Source organism: Panthera tigris, chromosome E1, assembly GCF_018350195.1.
Source record: "Panthera tigris isolate Pti1 chromosome E1, P.tigris_Pti1_mat1.1, whole genome shotgun sequence".
NCBI classification, from domain to species: Eukaryota; Metazoa; Chordata; class Mammalia; order Carnivora; family Felidae; genus Panthera; species Panthera tigris.
Genome location: NC_056673.1, coordinates 26,598,770 through 26,625,529, shown reverse-complemented (window position 1 = coordinate 26,625,529; position 26,760 = coordinate 26,598,770). Strand labels below are relative to the sequence as shown.

Below are 26,760 nucleotides of genomic sequence, written 5' to 3'. Positions count from 1 at the left end.
TTTTTCCCATGAAGCACATTATCTCTTTCTATGAAGAGAGTGATGGTGAGTGATGGAGACACCTTGACATAATTGCATTCAGGGTGGAGACACAGCTTATGGTCCATCTAGAACTCTTGCCACAAATATTTATCTTCTTTTTTTACTCCACATTTTAAGAAAATCCTCTTATTACTCTTGAGCAGTGATAACCAGATTTGCTTGACCACATCTGCATTTTAAGATTGAAGATTAGAAAAAAAATATTTTATAATATTATTTTTGAGGATTTGTGAAGGTAATTTTTATCATATCATAAATAATTATTGCTTGGTTTTTATGATTAATCAATTGGTTAATTGGAAGCCATACTGTCATTACCTCCGTGGTCCTGAGCCCTTTTCAGTGTCTGTATATATTGGTTTTCTATTGCTACTATAACAAATTATTATGACATTAGGGCTTAACCAACACAAAATTATTATCTTAAAGTTCTGTAGGCTGGAAGTTCAACACAGCCTCGCTGGGCTAAAATCAAGATATTAGAAAGATTTCATTCCTTTCTAGAGGCCTTATGGAAGACTCTGTTTCCTAGCTTTTTTCAGCTTCTACAGGATGCCAGCATTCCTTGCCTCACGGTACGCTTTTCCCTTTTCCATTTTCAAAACCAGCAATGGTGTGTTGAGTCCTTTTTATATCAAATCTTTCTGACCGTTCTTCATAGTCACATCTCCCTTTCACTGACTGCAGCTGGGAAAGGTTTGCTGCTTTTAAGGACTCATGTGATTAAGTAGGGCCCACCTGGATAATCCAAAATAATTTCCCCATTTCAAGGTTCTTAACCTTAAACACATCTGCAAAATCCTTTTTGCCAAGTAAGGCAACATATTCACAGTTTACAGGGATTAGGAGATGGACGTTTTTGGAGAGCAATCATTCTGTAGTTACATACTCCAGTTACAAATCCTTTTATGTTCTTATAAGAACATCTAGGATCAAGATAGCAGTCAAGTATGTCTGTAAAAAGTGCAAGTAGGTTGCTAGATGGAGAGAACCTTATATAAGAGATGAGATATGGCTTTGTCCATTAAAAATCAGCAGAAAAGAAAGAGAATTACCACTTACTGGGTGCCGTTAGCTTCAATGTTTCAGGTATTACAGTGAGATATATCTTAATCACAGTTAGCCTTCACAACAACTCTCCGATAGATATTATCTCCATTTCCTAGTCAGGGAAACTGAGACTCAGAGTGATTAAATAATTTGTGCAAAGTCACACGGCTGATAAGTGGGTAAGCTCGAATTCAAACTAGATTTGTCAGGCACTAAAACAGGTACCCTTTCCAGTATGCTACAGTATGTTACTCCCAAATTTTCTGTGGAACATAGTTCGACTATATAAAAAAACATACAAAAGATTCCTTCAGGGGCTTGAAGACTGACTTTCTGGGACTCTTTAAAGATGTATTTGGCATTGCACATCTAAAAGGAAAAGATGTTCCAAGGACAGGATGCTGCTTCTATTTCCCCACTGTGGTGTATAACCAGGAAGACTGCTAGACACTGCTAGACACACTAAATATTTTTCTTAGAAATATAATCCTGCCATTTTATTAACCAGGAAGGCTGTGGACCTGAGGACTGCCCACGAAGATTTACTGATCAGATCCATGCTCCAGTCAAGTCCTCCCTTTCCATCAGTGACAGATAAACCTGCATACGAAGCTAGCCAAGACAGCCCTGAAATACTTTCCAAGGAACCTTGTTAAGTCTCCTTCTCACTCCTAACCATCTAGTTACAGTTACCAGCAAGACTACAGACCAGGCTCACTGCAGACACATTCTCACCAGGGTGAGAGAACTGTAATGGCTTTGTTGAGGCTAAAAGAGTATGTTGCTTCTATACTGAGAGTCCTTCTCTGATGGGTCTGGGTACTGTCTGTTCTGCTAACTCTGCCTCTTCCACATTTCCTGTGACCCTTTCTGAGGCCAACTGTTTGATTGATCAATAGCTTTCCTCCCTGCAGGCCGTATGTACTTTGGTCATCTTATCTTGTTCTGCCCTTGGATATTTATTTACTCATTCTTGATTTTTGTTGATTAATTGGCCTTTGTCTTATTGCTGCCCAAACCCTTGCATTTCTTGTTGTGGCCTTGGTCTGCTGCAACATTCAACATAAATACTATTTCTTTCTAGAATTCTCTAGACTGTTTTGGAGTCAGCTTCTTTTAGATCTTTCCACAATCAAAAGCCATTTATTGAGATCAGCAATATCTTAGGACTGTGACTTTTTCTTGATTCTATCAATTTCTTAATATTTGTATTTTTTAACGCATAATGTAATTTTGGTGCTTAATTTGTATACTTGAATTGCATTCTTCTGCACCTCAGTATGTGCTTCTTTGCAGAGCTCGCTATTTATGCTTCTCTCGGTAGACAGTTATAGAAAGGGATTCATTTGTGTACTTCTCAGCAAATGCATTTTCTTTTTCAGATCAGCTTGACTCCGTAACACTATTCAGTAATTGGAAGGTAGTTAATGCCTGTTCTTAAAAACAAATCTCTGAACAATCACAACAAACATTTAAGTAGTTCATAGATATTATCCTCACATAATATTGCTAAACGTTCCCAACACTTCCAGACTAGATCACTGTTTTACAAATGATGAAACTGAGGCTTTAAAAGGTCAAGTAAATTATACAAAGTCTCCTAGCTGGCAGGTGATAGATCCAGGAATTCAACCCCATTTTATCAGTTTCCAAAATATGGACTTCCATTACCTTGTATTGCTGCTGGTGGTTCAGATCTTAGTTTGCAACATTTTAAGAAAGAGAATATCAAATAGCCATGTAAACAGCAAGAAATACTATAGAAACAAAGAGAATTTTGATTATTGTCTCCTGGTAGGATAAAATGAGACAAAAGTGGCCAAGTAGGGTAGCATCTTAGAGGGACCAGAATAGAGTACCTACTAGACTGTCTTAGAATGGTGCCAAGGTATAGAACCAATGTAAGTGGGAAAACAAGGAGAGTTAACAAATAAGTTGAAGCAAAGGAAACAGGAAGGAACGATAGCATGAAGGAATTCCCAACCTGGAAGACACACACTAGTGGATACTAGTGTCATTTTAAATTTCTATGCCAGTTTACATGGGTTTGTCAATTACAGCAACTCAGTCCAAAAGGGGACAGACTGCACCAGGGGCAGAGTTTCACACAAAGTGTGTGGTGGCTGTAGCAGCGAAGAAGTGATCTTGAGTTCTGAGAAGACAGCCTTGCTTGGTTCCAGCTGCTGTTTTTCTTTCTATCCAGGATCCCCACCCCAGTCAGGTGATGGTGACTGAAGGAGAGGAGTATTGTTGACCTTTGAGGGGTTGGGAGAGTCAGAGGTTGAGAGCAGGAGGTTGTTGGCTAAAGCGTGGGATTTCTCACCTCAGATGATGGAAGATGCCCAAATCATAGAAGCCAGGAGAGCTGAGAAAGGTTCAAGGAACCAAAATCCTAGAAGATGGGAGGTAAGATGTGAGTGAGGGATGTCACCAAAACAGCACAGAAAGGGAAGCTGGATAGTAACACAAAGAGTAAAGGATTTTTGTCTAGAACAGTTCAGACCTTTCATAGTTCTTTTCCAATGCGTGGAGGCTGTAAAGGCCCTATTAAAAGCCTGGGGCTGCTCATTCCTCTGCTCCTTTATTTTATTTTATTATTACTTTTTTTTTTTTTTTTTTTTTTTTTTTTTTTTTTTTTTACCAAAACTACTTGCTCTGTCCTAATGGTCTCCATTTCCATCCTGTTGTGCTGTACCTAGCCTCTGCTGCTCTGCTTAGTCTCATTGGCCATGTAATTCACTAAGATAATCTCTGTAGCCATCTATTACAGTTTTAACCCTTGACAATGTCGACATTTGCTGTCGCTTCATGCTCTGCAGCCTGCAATCTGTCTTATCCAGCCAACTGGTTAACTCATTCCACAATACCCCCTGACTCCTTCTTAGAGGTAGGCCCACAATGGTGTTTCTTCCATTCCATCTGGGAACCAAGGGGTGGAGACCTGTGTAGTGTTGGCTGTATGCAATATCACTGATCATGTCCTGCCAAATACCATGATGTCCACTGGAGGTGGGTTGGGGAGGGATGTCTCCATTATAGCAGCAGAATCTATAGGTTTTATAGGTTAATAGGAATTGCTATGTTTTTCAAAATGACAAGTAGGAACACAAAACCCATTTAGTCAGCCACTAAACTTGAGCATCTTTAATAACTACATTTTCAGGAGAAAGCAAGAAAATTTTTCCTTCTGTCATTCACTTTATTCACGTAGACCATATATAGGAAAATACATGAATCACAAGTATACAGCTGGATGAATTTTCACAAAGTGAACACACTAGTTTAATCAGTACCCAGATTAAGAAACAAACATTATCAGCAACCAATCCTCTCATGTCCCCATCTGGTTACCACTCCCCATATGGTAATCATTCTTCTGACTTCCAACAACATTGATTAGTTTTGCCTGTTTTAGAATTTCATATAAATGGAAAATATATTATGTATTCTTTTGTGTGTGGCTTTTTTGGGTCAACATTGTATATATAAGATTTATCCATGTTGTCATGCATAGAAGTAGTCTGTTCTTTTTCATTGTTATATTAGCACATTGTATGAATATACTACTCTATCCACTCTACTGCTATTAGACATTTGGATTGTTTCTAGTTTTTAGCTACCATGAATAGTCTTGTGAACATTCTTGTACGTGTCTTTTGGTGAACATATGTATGCATTTCTACTGGAAATGTATCTAGGAGTAGGATTGTTTGGTAAAAGTATACACATATGTTCAGTTTTAGTAGATACTGCCAAACGGTTTCCAAAATTGTTGTAACCAAACATATATATATATATATATATATATATATATATATATATATATACATATATTATCCTTCCTAAATTTCATGGAGCCAGAAGAAAAATGGGACGGAGGTGGGCAGGTAGAAATTTGGCTGGCAGTGACAGCAAGTGCAGGTTGAAAACAATTCTTCCCTGTCTTCTGCCATTGTTTTTGTCAGATAGTTTTCTTTCCCAGTCACAGGGCTTGGACAATACATGCCACCCAGGTGCAGGTAGCTGGTGGAATTCTGCAATAATGGGGATGAGAATGAAGATTCTCAGCTAAATCAATATGGGATGCCAAGCCAGAGGAACTAGTATAGCTGAAAACTGAGCAAGAGGTCAAAGTCCAACCAACCTAAAGGAAACAGTGTAATCCACCAGAGAATGAAGTTGGGTTGACACAAAGAAAGAGAGATGCAGATATCAAATTGGCATATAAGACCAAGAATCCAGGATTAGGAGAGAAAGAACAAGCAGGTAAAAGTGAGTGGGAACAGATATGTGGCTCATGACTGGCTTTTATACACCAGCCTAGGGTGGAATGAGAATGGTCAGCCAAGTATAAAAAAAAATAAAACAAAACAAAATAATTTTATCCTACCAAAAACCAAAGCTGAGTAAGTCTTGTCTGGAAACATCTTTTGAGGATAATTGCAAACTTCTGGGAACTTGAATGCTAAGTGTGGGGGTGGAACAAATACAGAGTTTTCTGTCAGAGTTGTGATGTTTGTATAGCAGATATTTCTCTGGGCCACTCTAGTTTGACAGTAGAACTGGATAATGTGGACAGTAGCAGCCTCTACAAGGTGATCATATGAACCTTAGGTCACTTCTGTATCTCTCAAGATACATGAGGGGAGGGCAGGTCTCACATGCATTTCTGAGTGGCTATTCACAGACGCATATCACCAACCACAGCTGGACAGTGCAGCCACTTCTTTGCTGAAGTAGAAAGAGATGCCTTCTTCCTACCTGTTCTGTTATCAAGCCACAAAAAAGGTGACTCTGGGCCCAGTTTCCTTGGGTGCCTCTAATAGAATAGCACTTTCATTTGACTTTGTTTTTCACTTGAACAGACAACAATTGAGATGACCATGTAAGTGACTTCATGATGTGCCATGCTCAAAAAGCATCTCTCCTGGGGCACCTGGGTGGCTCAGTCGGTTAAGTGTCAGAGTTCAGCTCAGGTCATGTGTGATCTCATGGCTCATGAGTTTGAGCTCCATGTCGGGCTCTGTGCTGACAGCTTGGAGCCTGGGGCCTGCTTTGGATTCTGTGTCTCCCTCTTTCTCTGCCCCTTCCCTGCTCACACTCTGTCTCATTCTCTCTCTCTCTGAGAAATAAATTTAAAAAAAAAAATCTCTCCTGATCAACCTCCTCCAACCCACCCCTGTAATTCCTAATACTTACACTGTGTTGCCTCAAACAAGTCATTCAACCTCTCTGATACTTAATTTTCTCATGGGTAATATAGCAAGAAAAATATCTACCTTCTAAAGTAGAGTTAATGTGATTAAATAGGTAATATGCATTTTTCCCTAACTTCCCTGACAGAAGTGGCTATTGGTTGGTTAGATTCCAAGACATTGACCAGGTCATTTTCCCCAGCAGTCAAGATCATGCACAATGTCCTTGGATCACACATGGGTATGGATCCCTCTGGGCTCCTCTCTCTTTGCCCTCATAGGAACTGAGTGACACTTTAACCCAGGCCTGCCCTCAGGCTTAGAGAGGGAACAGCCAGGTTGTAGTTACACTGTGAAGGCGCAGCCTGTTTCAGCTAGTGTCCATTTTTTTTTTTAATTTTTTTTTTCAACGTTTTTTATTTATTTTTGGGACAGAGAGAGACAGAGCATGAACGGGGAAGGGGCAGAGAGAGAGGGAGACACAGAATCTGAAACAGGCTCCAGGCTCTGAGCCATCAGCCCAGAGCCTGACGCGGGGCTCGAACTCACAGACCGCGAGATCGTGACCTGGCTGAAGTCGGACGCTTAACCGACTGCGCCACCCAGGCGCCCCTAGTGTCCATTTTGATTAGGCAGGTTCTTGGCTTTCCTGGTGGCTAAATATATTTTTTTAATTTTTTGTTTATTTTTGAGAGAGAGACACAGAGAGAGAGAGAGAGCAAGCATTAGCAGGGGAGGGGCAGAGAGAGAGGGAGACAGAGAATCCAAAGCAAGCTCCAGGCTCTGAGCTGTCAGCGCAAAGCCTGACGTGGGGCTCGAACCCATGAACCATGAGATCATGACCTGAGCTGAAGTTAGATGTTCAACCAACTGAGCCCTGGTGGCTAAGTATTTTTAATTTTACCCTTGAAAAAGGCCCTATAAGCCTCCAGCTCTAAGCATGTCACCTCAGACCACCTGATCAGAGAGAGCAAGCCTAGCTAAAATTCAAGTGTTGTTTTCTTTTGCCACTGTCTCCTGTATATATTTCTTCCTCCAGACCTTGGCGGAGGTGTAGGGGATGGCTGTGGTCTAAGGTAGGATTCTAGTATTCTTAAGCTTCTTGACCAAATATTATCTAATGGGACTCAAAACTAATCATAACCTTTAACATTATTAATCTTAGTAGTGTTTTGGTTATCTATTACTGCTTAATAAACCACTCTAAAATTTCATGGCTTAAAACGACATCTTTTGTTTTTGTTTTTTATTATTTATTTATTTATTTAACATTTTTTTAATTTTTGAGACAGAGAGAGACAGACTATGAACGGAAGAGAGTCCGAGAGAGAGGGAGACACAGAATCTGAAACAGGCTCCAGGCTCTGAGCTGTCAGCACGGAGCCCGACGCGGGGCTCAAACTCAAGGACAGCAAGATCATGACCTGAGCCGAAGTCGGAGGCTTAACCGACTGAGCCACCCAGGCGCCCCTGTTTTTGTTTTTTAATTTCTCACGATTGTACAGGTTGACTGGTTGGTGCTCTGCTGGTCAGTTCTCCTGGTCTCCTTTGGGTCTCTCACATGGCTGCAGTCGGATGGCAGCTGACGCTGGAAATCTCCAGGATGGCTTCACTTCTGTATCTGACACCTCATTGGGCGTGTCTGGAAGGCCAGACTCAGTTGGGATGCTGGCAAGGAGAGACCTCTCTTTCCTACCATGTAGTCTCAGGGCTTTTCTCTCTCCATGTGAACTTACCAAATGGTGACTCAAGGCTCCTAAAAGCATAAAAGTGGAAGCTGCCAGACATTCTTAGGGCTTAGGCCTGGAACAGGCAGAATGTCACTTCTACCATATTCCATTCTTTTTTTTAAATTATTTTTTAAATGTTTATTTTTGAGAGAAGAAAGCATGTGCATATGCGCACACAGGGGAGGGAGGGGCAGAAACAGAGGGGGACAGAGGATCTGAAGTGGGCTCTTTGCTGACAGCAGAGAGCCCAACTTGGGGCTCGAACTTACAAACTGTGAGATCATGACCTGAGCTGAAGTTGGACACTTAACTGGAGCCACCCAGGTACCCCTCTACTGTATTCTACTCTTAAAAACATAGACCGAGCCCTGAGAGAAGGGACTATATAAGAATGTAAATGCCAGGAGGTATGGTTGATTGAGGGCCACCAATGTAACTGACTTCCATAAGAAATATTAGATTTTATTTTCTGTCTTTAGATTTAATAGACATATACCAGGATTAACCTCCCTCTCTACCCAGGGTAAGTTTTTTCTTCGTATGATACAAATCTCCATTGAGTGTGTCTTGAGAACTTGGGGGTCTTAATGTATAGGGCTAGTCATATACTCCAACATATCCAGTCACTATCTTTTGTATGTGGTTTTATTTACAATCATGCAGATAAAGCCTCTGCTGACCCACCTGTTCAAATTTGACCTCATAGGGTTATGTGGAGGATTAAATAAAATCATTTGTGTAAATTGCCTGGCAGCACATGTCAGTAAGTTCTCAATAATGGTAATTGTTATTATTTTATTACCAGGGTCCCTAAGGCATTGGGTTGGCCTTGGTAAAAATGTAATGAGATGACTTTGGGAAGTCACAGTTCCCGAGGGCACCTGAGTGATTAATACCCAAGAAAGTGGGTGAGATAATGGGACAGAACAGGTTATCTGCTGTCCACATGCAAGATGGAAAGAGAATCAACAAGTACAGTTGTAGGAAGTATCAGAAAAACAAAAACAACAAAAGGAAAAGATAGAAATAGTGTGAGGTCAGGAGAATAGGAAAAATAATTTAGAGATGTCAGAACAAAAGGAAGAATCATTTATTTCTTAGGCAGCAACAGGCCCCAACAGGCGATGAGGCAATCTAATACAGACATTACCTGGAGGCGGGAAATAAGACGAAGAGCCACCAGTTTCCAGCTTGCAAGGAAGACAGAGCCAGGCACCAACTAGACTGAGAGACAAGTAGAACCTACATGCCCTTTGGAGTAGCATCAGCTTTCCAATACAACTAATTGTGGATGAGCCAGACAGCAGAGGACAAAGGAGAACACCAGCTCTTGGAAAATAACAAATCAACTCTATCCAGAATGAAGAACCTGAGCCAATCAAAACAGCTTTGGTCTCAGGGCACCTGGGTGGCTCAGTTGGTTAAGCATCTGACTCTTGATTTCGACTCGGGTCATGACCTTATGGTCATGAGATAGAGCCCCGCCTTGACCTCTGTGCTGGGCACTGGACATGGAGCCTGCTTAAGATTCTCTGTCTCCTTCTCCCTCTGCCCCTCCCCTGTGTGTGCACATGTGCACTCTTTCTCTCTTTCAACAAACAACAACAACAACAGCAACAAACAAACACACACACACACATACACAAAACCCCAGCTTTGGTCTTATCATGATTAGTGTTACCATTTAGTCAGCTTATAACTATCTATGAACTTCCTTTTCCCACATCTTACTCAAGTTTTCCCCTTGGTTCTCCTAGAAAAACTTGTAATAACCTGCATGAGAATAAAGGGATTAAATAAGATTTAAGTAAGATCATGGGGTTAAAAAGCATCTTGTAAACTCTTAAGTGCTCTACAAATGTGAAATGCTATTACTTTCAAGGGAAGCAGATTCAAGTATTACCGCTCAGAGAGAGAAGTGTTGGAGCCCCATGGCTGAGGCATGTAGTTCTAAAGTCAGTAAAAACCACAGAGATATTGGGATAGAGACTATTGCTAATTGTTGACCTTGTGAGCTCTCCTCCCTGGCTCTGATCCTCACCTCCGTCTCATCTCCCAGTGGCTCTGAGAGAGGTGTTTGGTACCATTCAGTCTCAGCCAAGCTTGTAAGCTGAAGTTGCAAGAAAAAGGGCTAATGGATATTTAGCCATTGCATCAAACTAATAATCAAATATCTGGAGACAAGTAATACAGAAAGAACTGAGAGAAGCACAGATAATCATCTCTCTCTTCTAGCTTCATTTTTATCAAAGAAAGAATTTCTGAACAGAAGGGGAGGAAAATTTATGGGGAAATACTTTACTAGTAGTCTGAAAGGAGGGCAGTCATAAGAATAATTTCTTCAGTTAATTTTACTAGAAACAAAGCAGGAGGGTCTGTAAGGGCTTTTGGTGCTAAATTAGTCTGAAGCTACAAAGCCATGGAAATGTACCAGAAAAGATGGTATAAGATTCAATATAATTTTCACTTTCTCTTTTATTCAGCAAGAATTTACTGAGTATTTATATCCATGATACTCTCTGCCTTCAAGGAATTTATATTCTGGAGGGTGAGACAGATAATAAAATAATAAATAAATAAAAACCAAATAAATAAAATTTCAGATAATGAGAAATTCTATGAAGGAAATTAAATTGGGAAAGGGGATGGAGAAATATTGTGCACTCGCACTCACAGCATCTTTGTTCCCCCTGCACTTAGCTCAGTGAGTGTCTATAAATGCCTGATACATAAATGAATAAATAATGTGCCTTCCCAAGTTCAAGCCCTTACTACTCCATGCCTAGTTTATTGTTAATCATCCTTTAAAGGGTCGTTCTGCCTTCATTCTCTCATTTTCTGATATGATACATACCTGGTTTAAAATACTACTTTTATCATGTCACTTTTTTTTACTTCAAATCTTTCAGTGACTTCCTAATAATTAAAAAACATGTTAATGTTTATTCATTTTTGAGAGACAGAGACAGACAGAGCACGAGTGGGGGAGGAACAGAGAGAGGAGACAGAATCTGAAGCAGGCTCCAGGCTCTGAGCTGTCAGCACAGAGCCCGGTGCAGGGCTCGAATTCACTGACTAGGAGATCATGACCTGAGCTGAAGTCAGTGGCCCAACTGAGCCACCCAGGTGCCCCCTTTCAAGTAACTTTTTTAAGCAAAGTTTATTTTTTTAATTTTTAAAAAATGTTTATTAATTTACTTTTGAGAGAGAAAGTATGAGCAGGGGAGGGGCAAAGAGAGAGGGAGAGAGAGAATCCCAAGCAGGCTCCATGCTGACAGCACAGAGCCCAACGTGGGGCTCAATCCCATGAACTGTGAGATCATGACTTCAACCGAAATCGAGAGTTGTGTGCTTAACCGACTCAGCCACCCAGGCACCCCTGCAAAGTTTAAAGAAAACATTATATTTGTCTGTCGCTGAATCTTATTTCCTGATTAATATTATGTCTGTCCTATGTCTTCCTAAAAATATGTGGTATCCTTTTAAAATTATTATTAACCTAAACAATTTTATGGGAAAGAAGGTAATAAACGATAAACTATATCTATGTCACTCCGAATCTGTGAACTCTGGAATCACTAAACTTTAGCACTGAGACTGGCCTTCCTTATAGACTGACTCTAGATTAAATTCTTCATTTCATGGATGAGGAAACTGAGAACAAGCAGATAAATTGCTTAGATATCAATATCCAGCCAAGTGTCACAACTAGAATACAGCTCTTCTGATTTCCACTGTCCTTTCCACTGTACTACAGTATATAGGCATATATTTTTACATAGTTTAACCAGAGTATATATGCTACTTTGTATCTCTTCTTTTTTTTATTACTCTATACACATTTCCATGTATGGACATGAATGAGGCTCTTGTCATTTTTGGTAGCTACATGGCATTCCATTATATCCATATAGGCTATGGTACTTTATGAATCATCACTGAGTTGCACAAAGGAAGAAAAGCCAATACTAATACTTTGTATTAACTTTTTAACAATAAAATAATATCTGCAGCTGCTTTGTAAATTATGTTTTAATAAAATCATATATTCTTAATCTCGTTTACTCATATTTTCTTTTTTTAAAAGTGGACATTTAAAAACATTTTGTGTGTTTTCTAAGAGCTATTCTTTTTTTAAAAATTTTTATATGTTTATTTATTTTTGAGAGAGAGAGAGAGAGAGAGCGTGAGCAGGGGAGGGGCAGAGAGAAGGAAACACAGAATCTGAAGCAGGCTTCAGGTTCTAAGCTGTCAGCACAGAGCTGATGCAGGGCTTGAACCCACAAATCATAAGTTATGACCTGAGCTGAAGTCAGAGGCTTAACTGACTGAGCCACCCAGGCACCCCTCTGTTATTCTTATTTCAGTTTTTAAAAGTATATAAAATGGTTAAGCTATAAATACATGCAAAGTATGAAATAGTTTTGCATCAAAATTGCCAAACCCATTTAGTACTGAATCAAAATATGTACATATTTAGATTCCTGATTATTCTTTGTAATTCATTTTTTTGGTTATGGCTGTTCTGCATTTGAATATATAAAAAGACTTCATAAAGTATTATTCTTCTCCCCTTTCCGTCTAGAAAATAGGGGGAAAGAGTCTTACAAAGGTGATTACCTCCAAAGTTTATTGAATACTTCCCAAAATATCTTAAGATTTATAACATTTACTTTCCAAAGACCAATTCTGGGAAAATTAAGCCCAGGTTTATAATCTGATAATCATTTTGTGGTGTTGCAGTGTCTTATTTTTCTTGAGGGTCATCATTGTGAGAAAAAGTATTTTTAAAAATGTCTACTTCATTGAATTACATATTGAATGGACTGCTTTGCATCCAGAGAAAACTTAAAAGTAAGGAGCAACATGACCATAAGTTAAGCTTTTTAATCATTGTTATTTTTGAAGTGCCTTCAACATTTTAAAATCACTAATCACAATATGTCTTTTGAGGCAAGGGAAACAAGAGCAAAAATGAACTAGTGGGACCTCATCAAAATAAAAAGCTTCTGCACAGTGAAGGAAACAATCAACAAAACTAAAAGGCAACTTAAAGAATGGGAGAAGATATTTGCAAGTGACATATCCAATAAAGGGCTAGTATTCAAAATACATACAGAACTTATAAAACCTAACACCCCCAAAAAACAAATGATCTAATTAAAAATGGGCAGAAGACATGAACAGACATTTCTCCAAAGAAAGACAGATGGCCTGGGAATGCAAGCTGGTGCAGCCAGTCAGGAAAACGGTATGGAGGTTCCTCAAAAAACTAAAAATAGAACTACCCTATGAGCCAGCAATTGCACTACTAGGCATTTATCCAAGGGATACAGGTGTGCTGTTTCAAAGGGACACATGCACCCCCATGTTTACAGCAGCACTATCAACAATAGCCAAAGTATGGAAAGAGCCCAAATGTCCATCGATGGATGAATGGATAAAGAAAATGTGGTATACGTATACAATGGAGTATTACTCGGCGATCACAAAGAATGAAATCTTGCCATTTGCAACTACGTGGATGGAATTGGAAGGTATTATGCTAAGTGAAATTAGTCAGAGAAAGACAAAAATCATATGACTTCACTCATATGAGGACTTTAAGAGACAAAACAGATGAACATAAGGGAAGGGAAACAAAAATAATATAAAAACAGGAAGGGGGACAAAACAGAAGAGACTCATAAATATGGAGAACAAACTGAGGGTTACGGGAGGGGTTGTGGGAGGGGGTATGGGCTAAATGGGTAAGGGGCACTAAGGAATCTACTCCTGAAATCATTGTTGCGCTATATGCTAACTAATTTGGATGTAAATTTTTAAAAATAAAAAATAAAAAACAATAGAAAAAAAAGAAAAAGACAGATGGCCAACAGACACAAGAAAAGATGCTCACCATCAATTATCATCAAGGAAATGAAAATCAAAACTACAATGAGGTATCACCTCACACCTGTCAGAATGGCTAAAATAAAAAACAAAAGAAACAACAAATGTTGGCAAGGATCTGGAGAAAAAGGAACCCTCATGCATCGTTAGGTGGGAATGAAAACTGGTACAGCCACTGTGGAAAACAGTATGGAGATTCCTCAAATAGTTAAAAATAGAACTACCTTATGATCCAGCAATGGCATTGCTGGCTATTTACCCAAAGAACACAAGAACACTAATTCAAAGAGATACATGTACCCCTATGTTTATAGTAGCATTATTTACAGTGGCCAAGATATAGACACAGCCAAGTGTCCATCAATTGATGAATGGATAAAAAATATGTGAAATGTGTATATATATTTTATTCAACCATAAAAAAAAAGAATGAAATCTTGCCATTTGCAACAAAATGGATATAGCTAGAGAATATAATGCTAAGTGAAATAAGTCAGAGAAAGAAAATACCATGTGATTTCACTCATATGTGGAATTTAAGAAATAAAACAAACAGGGGCACCTGGGTGGCTCAGTTGGTTAAATGTCAGACTTCATGGTCTCGCAGCTGGTGAGTTAGAGCCCCGTGTCAGGCTCTGTGCTGCCAGCTCAGAGCCTGGAACCTGCTTCAGATTCTGTGTCTCCCTCTCTCTCTCTGCTCCTCCCCCATTCTCTCTCTCCCAAAAATAAACATTTAAAAATTTAAAAAAAGGGAACAAAACAAACAAGCAAAGGGAAAAAATAACAGAGAGACAAATCAAGACACAGACTCTTAATTACAGAGAATATACTGATGGTTACCAGAGGAGAGAGGGTGAGAGGGTGGGTTAAATCGGTGATGGGGATTAAGAAGTGCACTTATGGGGGCGCCTGGGTGGCTCAGTCGGTTACGCGGCCGACTTCAGCTCAGGTCATGATTTCACGGTCCGTGAGTTCGAGCCCCGCGTCGGGCTCTGTGCTGACAGCTCAGAACCTGGAGCCCGTTTCAGATTCTGTGTCTCCCTCTCTCTCTGACCCTCCCCTGCTCATGCTGTGTCTCTGTCTCAAAAATAAATAAACGTTAAAAAAAAAAAAAAAAGAAGTGCACTTATGATGAGCACCAGGTGATGTGATGTGTGGAAGTGTTGAATCAGTATATTGTACACCTGAAACTAATATAACACTGTGTTAACGAACCAGAATTAAAACAAAGACTTAAAAAATATCCCTAATCAGAGGTGCTTGGGCGGCTCAGTCAGTTAAGTGCCTGACTCTTGGTTTTGGCTCAGGGCATGATCTTACAGTTTGTGAGTTCAAGCCCCACATTGGGCTTGCTGCTGTCAGCACAGAGGCAGAGCCAGCTTCAAATCCCCCGTCTCCCTCTACCTCTGCCCCTCCCCCCCCAAATAAATAAACTAAAAAAAAAAAAGAATTAAAATAATCACTAATCACAGATGCCATGTAGTGTTAAGAGAAGATAAGACCTGAAGACTGAAAGGTGAACTTCTTTCTTTGCTTGCCCAAAATGTTAATAGTAGCTATCATTCATTGAACCCTCACTCTAACAGGCATTTTGCTAAGTACTATATTATATCATCTAATCCTCAATTTGGTTATTATCCCCATTTTACAGAGTAGTAAATAGAGATTTGGAGAAGTTTGGTAACTTGCCCAAGGTCACACAGCTAGCAAAGATACAAGGTTTTAATTCCAAAGTTTATACTTTTCATATACCATACTGTCTCTATTTGGCAAATCATTGAGGGAGAGGGCAATAGTTCATCTTTGGAACAGTCTCATAGAGAAGACCTATCTAAAGGTCAAGGTCGTACCTGTAAGAAGAAGGTAAGTCTTCTTATTAATTGAAATGTAACATTTCTTCTGGTCATATACTTTCAGTAACTTATCTCTCCCACATTAAAAGATACAGATTGTGAATGAATACAGTTTGGACTTTTTAAAGGAAAAAAGTTACTGATTATTTATATGATTTTCATGTTTTAAAAAAAAGAGGTCTTCTAAAATCAAGCATGTCAGATATTGTATATACCTGCTTCCCCTCTCCCCAAAGAGATGAATTTGTTTATGGTGAGCAGAGGAATAAAATAACTGGTGTCATAAACTACTTTTCTTCATCAATGATGAATTTTCAGCCTTTGGATAAATCTTTGTTCTTGAGAGATTCCTGACTTGCTTAGCTTTTGCAATAGGAAATCCCATACATATCTTTGAAAACAGAAATCCAGAAGACTGGCTGAGCTTGCACTGAAATTCTTTAAAATTTGACCTGATAATATGATGTTTTCAGTATGCTAGGCATAATTTGGCTATCCAAGTTGTATCTATTTCGAAAGAGTTTTGTTGAGGGAAAGACTGTTAACAGAGGAATCTAGGAATGCAGAACATATGCTATGGTAGCCAGCTTCCAAGATAACCTAGACTGATGCTCCTATCTTGGTGTTCCCCTCCTACATTCAATCAGGGATGATTTGTGTAACAAATAGATTACTATAGAAGTGACAGTGTAGGCCTTCTGAAACTAGACATTAAAGACATTGTAATTTTTGCCTTGGCCTCTTAAATCCCTTGCTCTGGGGGGAAGTCAGCCACCATGAATTCAAGGACCCCCTGAAAATTTACCTCTGTGAAGAGAAACTGAGGCCTCCTGCTGGTAGCCAGCACTAACTTGCCATTCATGTGAATGAGCCACCATGGAAGCACATCTAGTAGCCTAAGTCAGGCCTTTAGATGACTGCAATCACAACCACCATCTGACTTAACCTCATGGGAATCTCTAAGCTAGAACCAAACAGCCACAGACTATGAAAGATAATAATGTTAATAATGTTAAGATAATAATAATGTTTGGGGATAATTTGTTTTGCAGAAATAGGTAAGTCATGTACACATTACCATTTAAATACTGCTTTTCCTAAAAGATGTCTATTCTCTTCCTAGTTACTAGCTCATTATTTCCCTGAGATATACTTCCATCTTCTTTTCTCATCACTAATTCTTTTCAAAAGAATTTCTCTATCTTTTAATGTCTCTGACAAAGCTGTTTTTTAGAGGAGTATGTTGCAGCATTTTCTTTTCTTCTGAGGGTTTCTCCATTTTTTTTTTTTTTCAAATTCATCTACTATATTGAAAACATAAGCCAAACAAGATGAGATACCTAAAGTTTGGGCCAAGTTTCTTCAACCCTTTTAAACCAAAGATAAAGGCAGTAGAAAGAAAAACATTTAAACTGCAATTCTCTTGGGGTGCCTGGGTGGCTCAGTCGGTTAAGCGTCCAACTTCGGCTCAGGTCATGATCTCACGGTTCGTGAGTTCAAGCCCCGTGTTGGGCTCTGTGCTGACAGCTCAGAGCCTGGAACCTGTTTCAGGTTCTGTGTGTGTGTGTGTCTCTCTCTCTCTCTGACCCTCCCCCGTTCATGCTCTGTCTCTCTCTGTCTCAAAAATAAAAATAAACATTAAAAAAAATTTAAACTACAATTCTCTTTTCACCATTTCACTAACCATACTAGGTAATTCTGTGTGTGTGTCTCTCTCTCTCTGACCCTCCCCCGTTCATGCTCTGTCTCTCTCTGTCTCAAAAATAAAAATAAATATTAAAAAAAATTTAAACTACAATTCTCTTTTCACCATTTCACTAACCATACTAGGTAATTCTGCATATAAAAAAATAAAGGGCATTGCTATGATTAAACAGTTTAGCTCAACAATTCTAACTTTTTACCCAACAGGAGGCAACCTTCAGTGACTCTTCAATGCCTATAGGATCAAGTTTAAACACCTCACCCTCAGTGATTAAGCCTAAACCCTTTTCTCACCTTGTTTTCTACTGCTTTCCTTTACAAAGCTTATTGTTTCAGTTAAATTGATCTATGATGTTTCTAAATCATGGCTCTTGCATCCTAGCTATAAGGTGCATGTAAAAACAAAACAAAACAAAAACAAAACAAAGGTAGGATCTGTGATGAAAAGAATTTGGGAAATGTTGTGTGTTGTAGATTCCTCAGGGAGATTGACAGTGTATTTAACATATTAAAAGCTCTGAAAAGTCCCACAGTAAAGAAATTTGTTCCCTCAAACAAAACTTTGTTCAGCTCAACAGAACCTCATTGACTAACATATGAATCAAGATCCAGAACAGAAAACAGCACCTATGCCAGGGAATTCAATCCAGGGAATCTAATGTGAGGAACTAGTTTTAAAATTTTTAGAGAAATTCTAAGGGTAATAGTGGGACAACCCACAGATGGGCAATATGAGGGAGATGCTACCCCTTGGATTCTAGAGACTAAGGGAGAAGGTAATGTTGCCCAGATGTGTGGTAATACATTTTTTGGCAGATTCTCCAGCCCCAGTTAAGCCTTGAGATAACTGCAGCTCTAGCAAACATCTTGGCTGACTGCATCCTCTTGAGAAACCCTGAGCTCCTAGCCCTGAGATCTAGTTAAGCCAGGTCCTGGACTCCTGATCCTCAAAAACTGTGTGAGATAATAAATATTTGCTGTTTTCAACTGCTAAGCTTCAGAATAATATGTTACATAGAAATATATAACTATGTACTTATTGCTACCTGGAAGTGGGATTCTGCTGTAACAAAATCCTAAAATGCAGAAGGAACTTTGGAACTGGGCAGTGGACTTTGGAGATGGGGTTAGTGAAAGTCTAAAGTACTTGAAGAAACTGTTAATAGAGGTATCATATCATATGTTTGATATGCTGCAAGTGAAGGTTTGCAAGAAAATGAGGTTCTGTTATTGGATACGAGAGGAAAGGGGACGTTATTATAAAGGAGCATAAAGTTCAGCAACACCATTGCCTGCCATACAGTAACTGAAAGGTAGAAAACGTGTCTAATGAACTGGGTGATCTAGCAAAACAGATTTTCAAGCAAATCTTTCTTCTATAGTAACATGTGAGAGAAGAGAGGTAAAATAAAGAACTGTTAAACAAAAAGGAGACAGAATTTGCCGTTTTTGAAAATCCTCAGCTTCTCTGAATGGTAAACAAAGCTAAAATTAAGAGGCAGCTTCTGAGCAATTATGAGATCCAGGGCACTGTCGGTAAAACACAGCCCAAAGATAAAGCCAGTGGTGTGACTGTAAAATCTTTTGTCAAAGAAAGTCTCAGAAAGATTTAAGGCATGTGTCAGAGTACTATTCTGTCAGACAAAAGTTCCTCTAAGGAGATTAAAAGTGTGTCTCACACAGACTCTCAATAAAATGATAAAGCATCTAGGAAGCTTAAGGTCATTATCCCTCAGCCATGTCATCAGAAAGGTATTTGTAGGTGTAGCTTTTGTCTAATGGAGTGGACTCCAATAAGATTCACAGAAAACTCATACAAATTTTAAAGGAAGTTGTGTATGCAGAAACATTGCCATCTTGGACCAAAAATTATCAATATAATACAAAATTTTAAAAGGCCTTTACACTCTCAAAAGTCCTACTCGCAAGAAGTAGGCTGAGAAAACTCCTCAGCTATAAACATGGGCTATCTTTCACGAAAAAGGGAGGATGACTTCAAAGTCAGAACCAAGACCCCAGAACATGAAGCTCAGAGCCAGGGAGAATTATTCCCAGACATTGAGACTTAATTAAGGAACTTTCAATATTTGCTCAGCTGGGTTTAGGAATTACAGTGGACCAGTGACTTCTCTGTGCCTGCCATTCTCCCCCTTTTTGAGCAGGAATATCTATAGCAGTTACCCTCTTATGCCCGTGTCACCATTGTATGTTGGAGGGCTGATAAGTTGTTGCTTTAGCTCTATGGAGGGGAGAGGGACTATACTCAAGGAGCTATACTTAAGGAAGCCTCAACTGTGTTGGGACTTGATTTAGACGATGACACGTTGACTTCAAGCTGATGCCGTAAGAGACTTTTGGTGACTTTGGGGAGAAAGTAAGTGTATTTCATATTTGAGAGGGACGTTAATCATCAGGGACCAGAGGATGGACCAGCCTTCAAGATAGCCCTCAATTATCCTTGCCTCTTGGTATTAGCACCCGTGTGTGCCTTTCCCGCACTGATCACAGTTAGTCTGTGTTACCAACAGCATGTGGCAGAAGTGGTGGTGGTATGTTACTTCTGAGTTAGGTTATTAAAAAGACTGCATTTCTATTCTGGTATCTCTAGCTCTTGGATAACTTCCTATTGGAAACACAAGCTGCCATGTTGTATACAGTTCTGAGGAGGCCACCTGGCAGAATACTGAAACCTCTGGCCAATGTCCAGCTAGGAGCTGTGTCCTGCCAACAACCATGTGAGTGAACTTGGAAGTGAACTCTTCAGTCCTACTCTGGAGACTGAAGACTCTCTGGAGTCTACTCTGGAGTCCTACTCTGGAGTCCTACTCTGGAGAGTTATCTTGAGATAACTGTAGCCCCAGCCAACATCTTGACTGCAACCTCATGAGAGACCTTGAGCCAGAATCACCTGGTTAAGTCACTCTCAGATTACTAAACCTCAGGAATTGTGTGAGATAATAAAATATTTGTTGTTTTAAGCTGTGAAGTTTCAATATGCATCAGTAGATGGCCCAAGAGCCAAGACTACCCAGTAGAAGCTGGGTCCACTGAGAGAGAGGAGCTGTCCATTTGCAGTTGGAGTCCCAAAGAGGATGCAGCCAGTACTGGAGACACTGCCTGAAGCACAGGGAGAAGGAAAGACCTAGCCTCTCCATGGCCCCTCACCTGCTGCCCTTGCTTTCATTGGCCAAACCAAACCACAAGGAAACTGATAAGAGAGCCTGAGAAATGTCAGTTGTAAGGAGCAACTTCTTAAAATGCAAAATATGGCAGAGGGAGAGAAGGAAATCAATTTGAGAATAGGCAAGTTCCCAGCACAACCGAGAACCCTCTGTCATGGAATTTCCAATGTTCTTCAGAACCTTGTTTTCAAAGTCCAGCTTGGGAAACAGTAGCCTAAATTGCTCTTCCCAAATCTCTGCAAATCCAAATCTTATACATAAATTATTGTCCGCTTTAAATGCAAAGTTTCGCTCCTTTAACCTTTTGTTCCTCATTACTTGAGGATAGCCCCATCTACTTTCAATTTTATAATATTTGATATACACCCATTTTAGTCATTTTTATACACAACTTACTTTTATTTAATGTTATCTTATTGTCTGAGAATTAAGAGCTTCTTCAGAGTCAAATCTATTTCTGATGTACTATTGCATATTGCCCCATCATTATAGCACCTAGCACAGAACCTTGCTCATTGTAAATATCAAAAGATATTAATTGAATGAATGAGTGAATGAATGAATGTCAAAGCTAGTGGTAGAAATGCTATGAAACTATTACCTTCATCTATGTTACTATTAAATCCCTTACATATATGCAAGTTCTACACGGTAGAATAATCCTAGAATAATCTTCCCATTTTATCACCTCATTACATCTTCTGAATTCTTTTGAACCTTTCCTTGGGGGAAGAGAACATAAAATCGCAAACTGGGTTGTATCTGGGTAGGAATTATCCTGTGAGACCAAAGTTCTGTGTGGAACTTTTTAGTAGGAGGAGTAGGTTCAGAGAATGGCACTTGTCTCCTCTCTTAACTTTGGCTACTCTGAGAAAAATCATCTGCTCAGTAAGAAAGGAATGCTCAGCATTTTGCAAAAGTGATTTCCTCTAGCTCCCTGTCTTCCTTGCTGATGCCTTAATAGAGGGAATAATTGTGAAGCAAAAAGGATGTTTTTAGATAAGCTCCTCTTAATTAGTTCAGGCGTCTTCACTTCCTGACTGGATTTCCATAATGCCCAGAACAAGTCTCCTGGCATCTTGCTTCTAAAAACAAATCTTAGTTCGGTACTCTCATGTTTAAAGTTTTTCAGTGGTTACTCATTCTCTTCTGGAAGAAATCCACACTCTTCATAATTTGGCTGTAGGGTTACTTCTTCAGCCTAATCTTTTCTTACCAACACTAAGCTTTCCGTTCAGCCCCCACCCATCTCTACCCCATCCCTTCCTTCTGTCCCTCTCCTTCCCCTTTCACCTGAATCTTTCCTAGCTCACCTTAACTCATCCTTCAAGATTTAGTTTCAACTGTCCCTCCAGGAAGTTTCTCTTGAGCCCCTCACTATGGATTAGGCTCCCTTAGGACACTTTTAGAGACCTTGGGCAAGTTGTTCTCTAAACCTCAGTATTCCAATCTAGAAAAGTGGGATAATATAGCACTTACCTCAGAAGCTTGTGGAAAGGATAATAGATAATTAATGCAAAATACTTAGCACAGTGCCTGACATATATTAAGTGTTACATTTGAGGTGTTAAATCATAGCAATTATTTAATTCAGTCTTTCATAATTGAGAAAACTGAGATCCAGAGCAATCAAATGACCAGCTCAGATAAAATAAAGAAAGGGGGAAGGAGATATTTGATTTGCTTATGAAGGATTACAAACGAAATTTCAAAGTGAGGAAATTAGGGGGAATTGACTTCAAATTTAATATTAAAATAAAACATGAATTGAGAAACTTGTGTTTGAGAGTAGATGCTACACTACTAAGAAAAATGGCAAGTCAGTCCAAACTTGAAGACAGTTTAGGATATTTAGCACTTAGAACTGAAATGTTTTAATTGGCTCAACTTACTAATTTACATTGTTTATTTCTATATTCAACGAAGCAGTGTCTGTGCATTCACTCAGCCTTTTTTTTATACATTGAATTAAATACAACATTAAAACATTAACATGACCTTATGAAAATCAATATTGTCCCCAGGCTCAAGACCACTCACTCTACAGCTTAATTGGTCCTTAGTTTATAGCTTTTGACTGTATAGATGCGTATTACTTAACATAGTAGCCACTAACCACGTGTGGCTATTGGGCATTTGATATGTGGCTAGTGTGAAATGAAATGTGCTGTAAGTGAAAATACATGTGTATTTTGATTCTGTGTAGATTTTGAAAGATTTGGTTTAAAAAAAAGGCAAACTATCTCAATAATTTTTACATTGATTACATATGAAATTGTAATATTTCTGTTATGTTGGGATAAATATATAATTAAAATTAATTTCACCTATTTCTTTTTTTTATTTTTTTTAATGTGGCTACTGAAAAAGTTTTAATTACTTCTTTAGCTAACATTACACTTCCATTGGATAGCTCTGCTCTAGACCCTGGGATTTTTCAGAACAGGTGGGGAACATTAGTCCTAAAGTCCGACATTGCCCTTTCCTAGACTTTCTCTGTCTTAGATGATGTATCTGTCCCCTGTCCTGGAGGCCAGGTACATCCACTGTCCTTTGCAGAATGGAGTCCCTAAAACGGTGAAGGAGTGAATTTTAAATGTAGATCATTGAGCAAATTCACATTTCAAAGGGTCAAAGACAATAGGTGATTAGCACCCCAAGGCAACTGTCTAACATTCACCTTAGCATTCCTGATTGGCTCTCCTATTTTACTTAGATTATCTCCTTTGTCACAACAACTCTAACATTTGGGTGCTATTGTTGCATACACATTTTACTAATGAGTAAATGGAAGTTAGGGAGCTAGCAGGCAGTGTGGAGTTTTGATCCTAGTTGGTCTAACTATCCAATTGCCATATCTAGCAAGATTATGAACTCCTTGTATATCCGATGCCTTGTTCATACATGACCTGACACATTAACTAGATAGTAAATATGTATAGTAAAATGTATATGTAGTATGACTACAACCATGTCGGAGATATATATGTATATAAGGAAAAGTCTGGAAGGAAAAACGTCAAAATGTTAAAAGATGGTTGATTGTGAATGGTGATGTAATGGGCATTTAAAAAAATTTTTTTAAATGTTTATTTATTTTTGAGAGAGAGAGAGACAGAGTGTGAGCGGGAGAGGGGCAGAGAGAGAGGGAGACACAGAACCTGAACTAGGCCCCAGGCTCTGAGCTATCAGCACAGAGCCCGACGTAGGGCTCGAACCCACGAACCATGAGATCATGACCTGAGCTGAAGTCAGATGCTCAACTGACTGAGCCACCCAGGCGCCCCTTGGGCATTAAAAAAAAAAAAAAAAAGTGTACACTTAAAACGTTTCATCTTTACACTTTTCTGTATCTTCCAAACTTTTGACAATGTGCATACTGTTTTATTTCCGTTACTTTAAAACTTACACAAAATAGCATTTTAAGAGAAGGTAGGTACTGACATGTTCTCTGTGTGCTGATATTGATCTTTTCTCTTCTCTCCATGATGTTTCCATTCCTCTCACATTTGGTGTCCCTTTCCTCCACCTTGTTTCTCCATTTTCTCTCAGTTTCTCTCTTTTGCTTTTTCACCCTTCTTTCTCTGTCTTGCTCCTTTCATGATCCTTTCTGGGACATTTTCTCCTGGGTCTTCTTCTATCTCCTCTCTCTTCTTTTTGACAAGAATGATATTCAAATGAAAGGTCAAACAAATGTTACTTTGCAAATGTTTCAGGGAGATTCTACCTGCCTCTGGAGTCCTGAGGAAGGTGCTTGAGTTGAGGCCTGAGCAATGGAGGGTGAGACTTCCAAAGAGGATGGCTATGTTTTGGATAAAATAAAAGGTGGGGAAGGACATTTCAGAGTGCCAAAAGCAGTGGGAACAAAGATCTGAGGATTCTATCAGGGAAAAAGAGATGTGGAGAGGCACTCTTACCTTATGGGGTCTGGGAATTGTTGTCTCCCTGGTGCTGGCACTCAGAAAGGATGTGGACTTCAGCTAATTTGAGCTCCTGGATTAAATTAGTCTTGGTTGTATAATTGACTTTGATATGTGGCCTTTGGATCTGAATTGGGCTTAATAAGATTTAACTGCTTCAAAGGGCTTTATAAGAATTCATTTTATCCTTTAAATCTGATTTCAAATGCTACCTACTTTAAGATGCCTTCTCTGACTTTGGTGCTCCTCCTCCTATTGTGCCATAGTTGATACATGCCTTATTCAAGCAATCACCTTCATTGTATTTTATCTGATTCTGTGGGAAATGTTTCCTTTATTGCCTCTTTTCAGGAATCTTGAGAGACAGGCAGGTATCTTATTCATATTTGTATCCCAGGCCTAGCAAAGACCAGGAACACACTCAGTTAAGCACGCAGATGCTCAATGTTTTGTTTTGTTTTTTTTTTTTTTTAATTCTTTTAATGTTTACTTATTTGAGAGGGAGAGTGCGAGCGCGCATGTGCATGAGCGGGGGAGGGGCAGAGAGAGAGAGAGGGAGACACTGAATCCAAAGCAGGCTCCAGGCTCCGAGCTGTCAGCACAGAGCCGGACGCAGAGCTCGAACCCAGGCGCCTTGAGATCATGTCCTGAGCCGAAGTCAATCACTCAACCAACTGAGCCACCCAGGCGCCCCTCAATAATGATTTTTAAAAGTATTTTAATAGCTAACATTTAGTAAGCACTGCAGCAAGCCCTATACCTACAATGTGTCATTCACCAGACACTTTAGGAGAAAAGTACTTTTTTTAAAAAGTTTATTTATTTATTTATTTTGGGGGGGGGGGCTGGGAGGGGCAGAGAGAAAGGGAGAGAGAATCCCAGGTAGCCTCCATACTGTCAGAGCAGAGCCTGTATGGGGCTCGATCCCACGAGACATGAAATTATGACCTAAGCCGAAATCAAGAATGATGCTTAACCAACTCAGCCAGCCACATGCCCCCCCAAAACACTTATTATCTTCATTTTACAATACAAAAGCAGAGAGTAGTAGAAATTTATTTCATCTGAAGTAAAATTTAATCCAAGATCAACTAGTAAGAGGTAGAACTTTTTCTACAGGCTTTGGGCTTTAAGATTTGGGCTCTTAATCATCATAGATGAACGAATGGTTGACTAAAGAATGCTTTCCATTCCATGGCTGTAGAAGTGACATGGAAGAGCCCATCATTTATATTACAAAGGCAATTATGATGTAAAATTATGGTAAATCCTAACTCAAGAAAGAATGTTTCTTTTTTTTTTTTTTCCTTTTTTTGAGAGTGTGCACACACACATGTGTGAATGGGGGAGGGGGGAGGGAAAGGGAGAGAATCTTTAAAAAAATTTTTTTTTAATATTTATTTTTGAGAGCAAGAGCGACAGAGCATGAGTGGGGGAGGGGCAGAGAAAGAGGGAGACACAGAATCTGAAGCAGGCTCCAGGCTCTGAGCTGTCAGTACAGCCCGATGCGGGGCTCGGACCCATGAACCCCCAGATCGTGACCTGAGTCCAAGTCGGATTCTCAACTGACTCAGCCACCCAGGTGCCCCAAGAAATAAAAATTTTAAAGACAACAAATTCATGAAAGAAAGTTCAACTTTCATCATCAAGATGAGAGAGAGAATCTTAAGCAGCCTCCACTCCCAGCACAGAGTGAGCCATGCGAGGCTGGATCTTTTGACCATGAAATTGTAACCTGAGTCCAAATCAAGAGTCGGAAGCTCAACTAACTGAGTACCCAGGCATCCCCTAACTTTTGATTCACCTTTACCTCTCCTTGCCTTCTTCCATTCTCTCTCTTACTTCCTTTCTCTCTCCCCACTGTTAGGGGAGAGAGAAAACCTCAGGGAAAATGTTTGAATTCTTATACTTAAGTGTAATCTAGGAAAGAATTGAATATTTTATAGGGAAGGGAACTAATATCTTACTTACTTACCACTTCTTACTATTCATCGATTTGCAGATTTACAAATATCAAGCACCTACTGTGTTCTAGGAACCTTGTTTTATGCCCTAGTGATACAGCGGTAAGCAAAACAAAGTTCTAGTTCTCACAGAGATTATACTGGTGGGCACTTCACTTAAACTGACTGGTTCACCAACTCCTCACAATAATCTTATGAGGTAATGATGACAACAATAATAGATAACTC

General features: G+C 39.4%; 1 long non-coding RNA gene across 1 annotated transcript; it reads right to left on the bottom strand.

Moving 5' to 3' along the window:
* On the bottom strand, window positions 1–26,760 carry LOC122233629. The gene is made up of 3 exons (XR_006211280.1): window positions 26,544–26,760; window positions 3,416–3,484; window positions 1–211 (listed from the first exon to the last, which is right to left on the bottom strand). It is a non-coding gene; the product is annotated as an uncharacterized LOC122233629 (long non-coding RNA).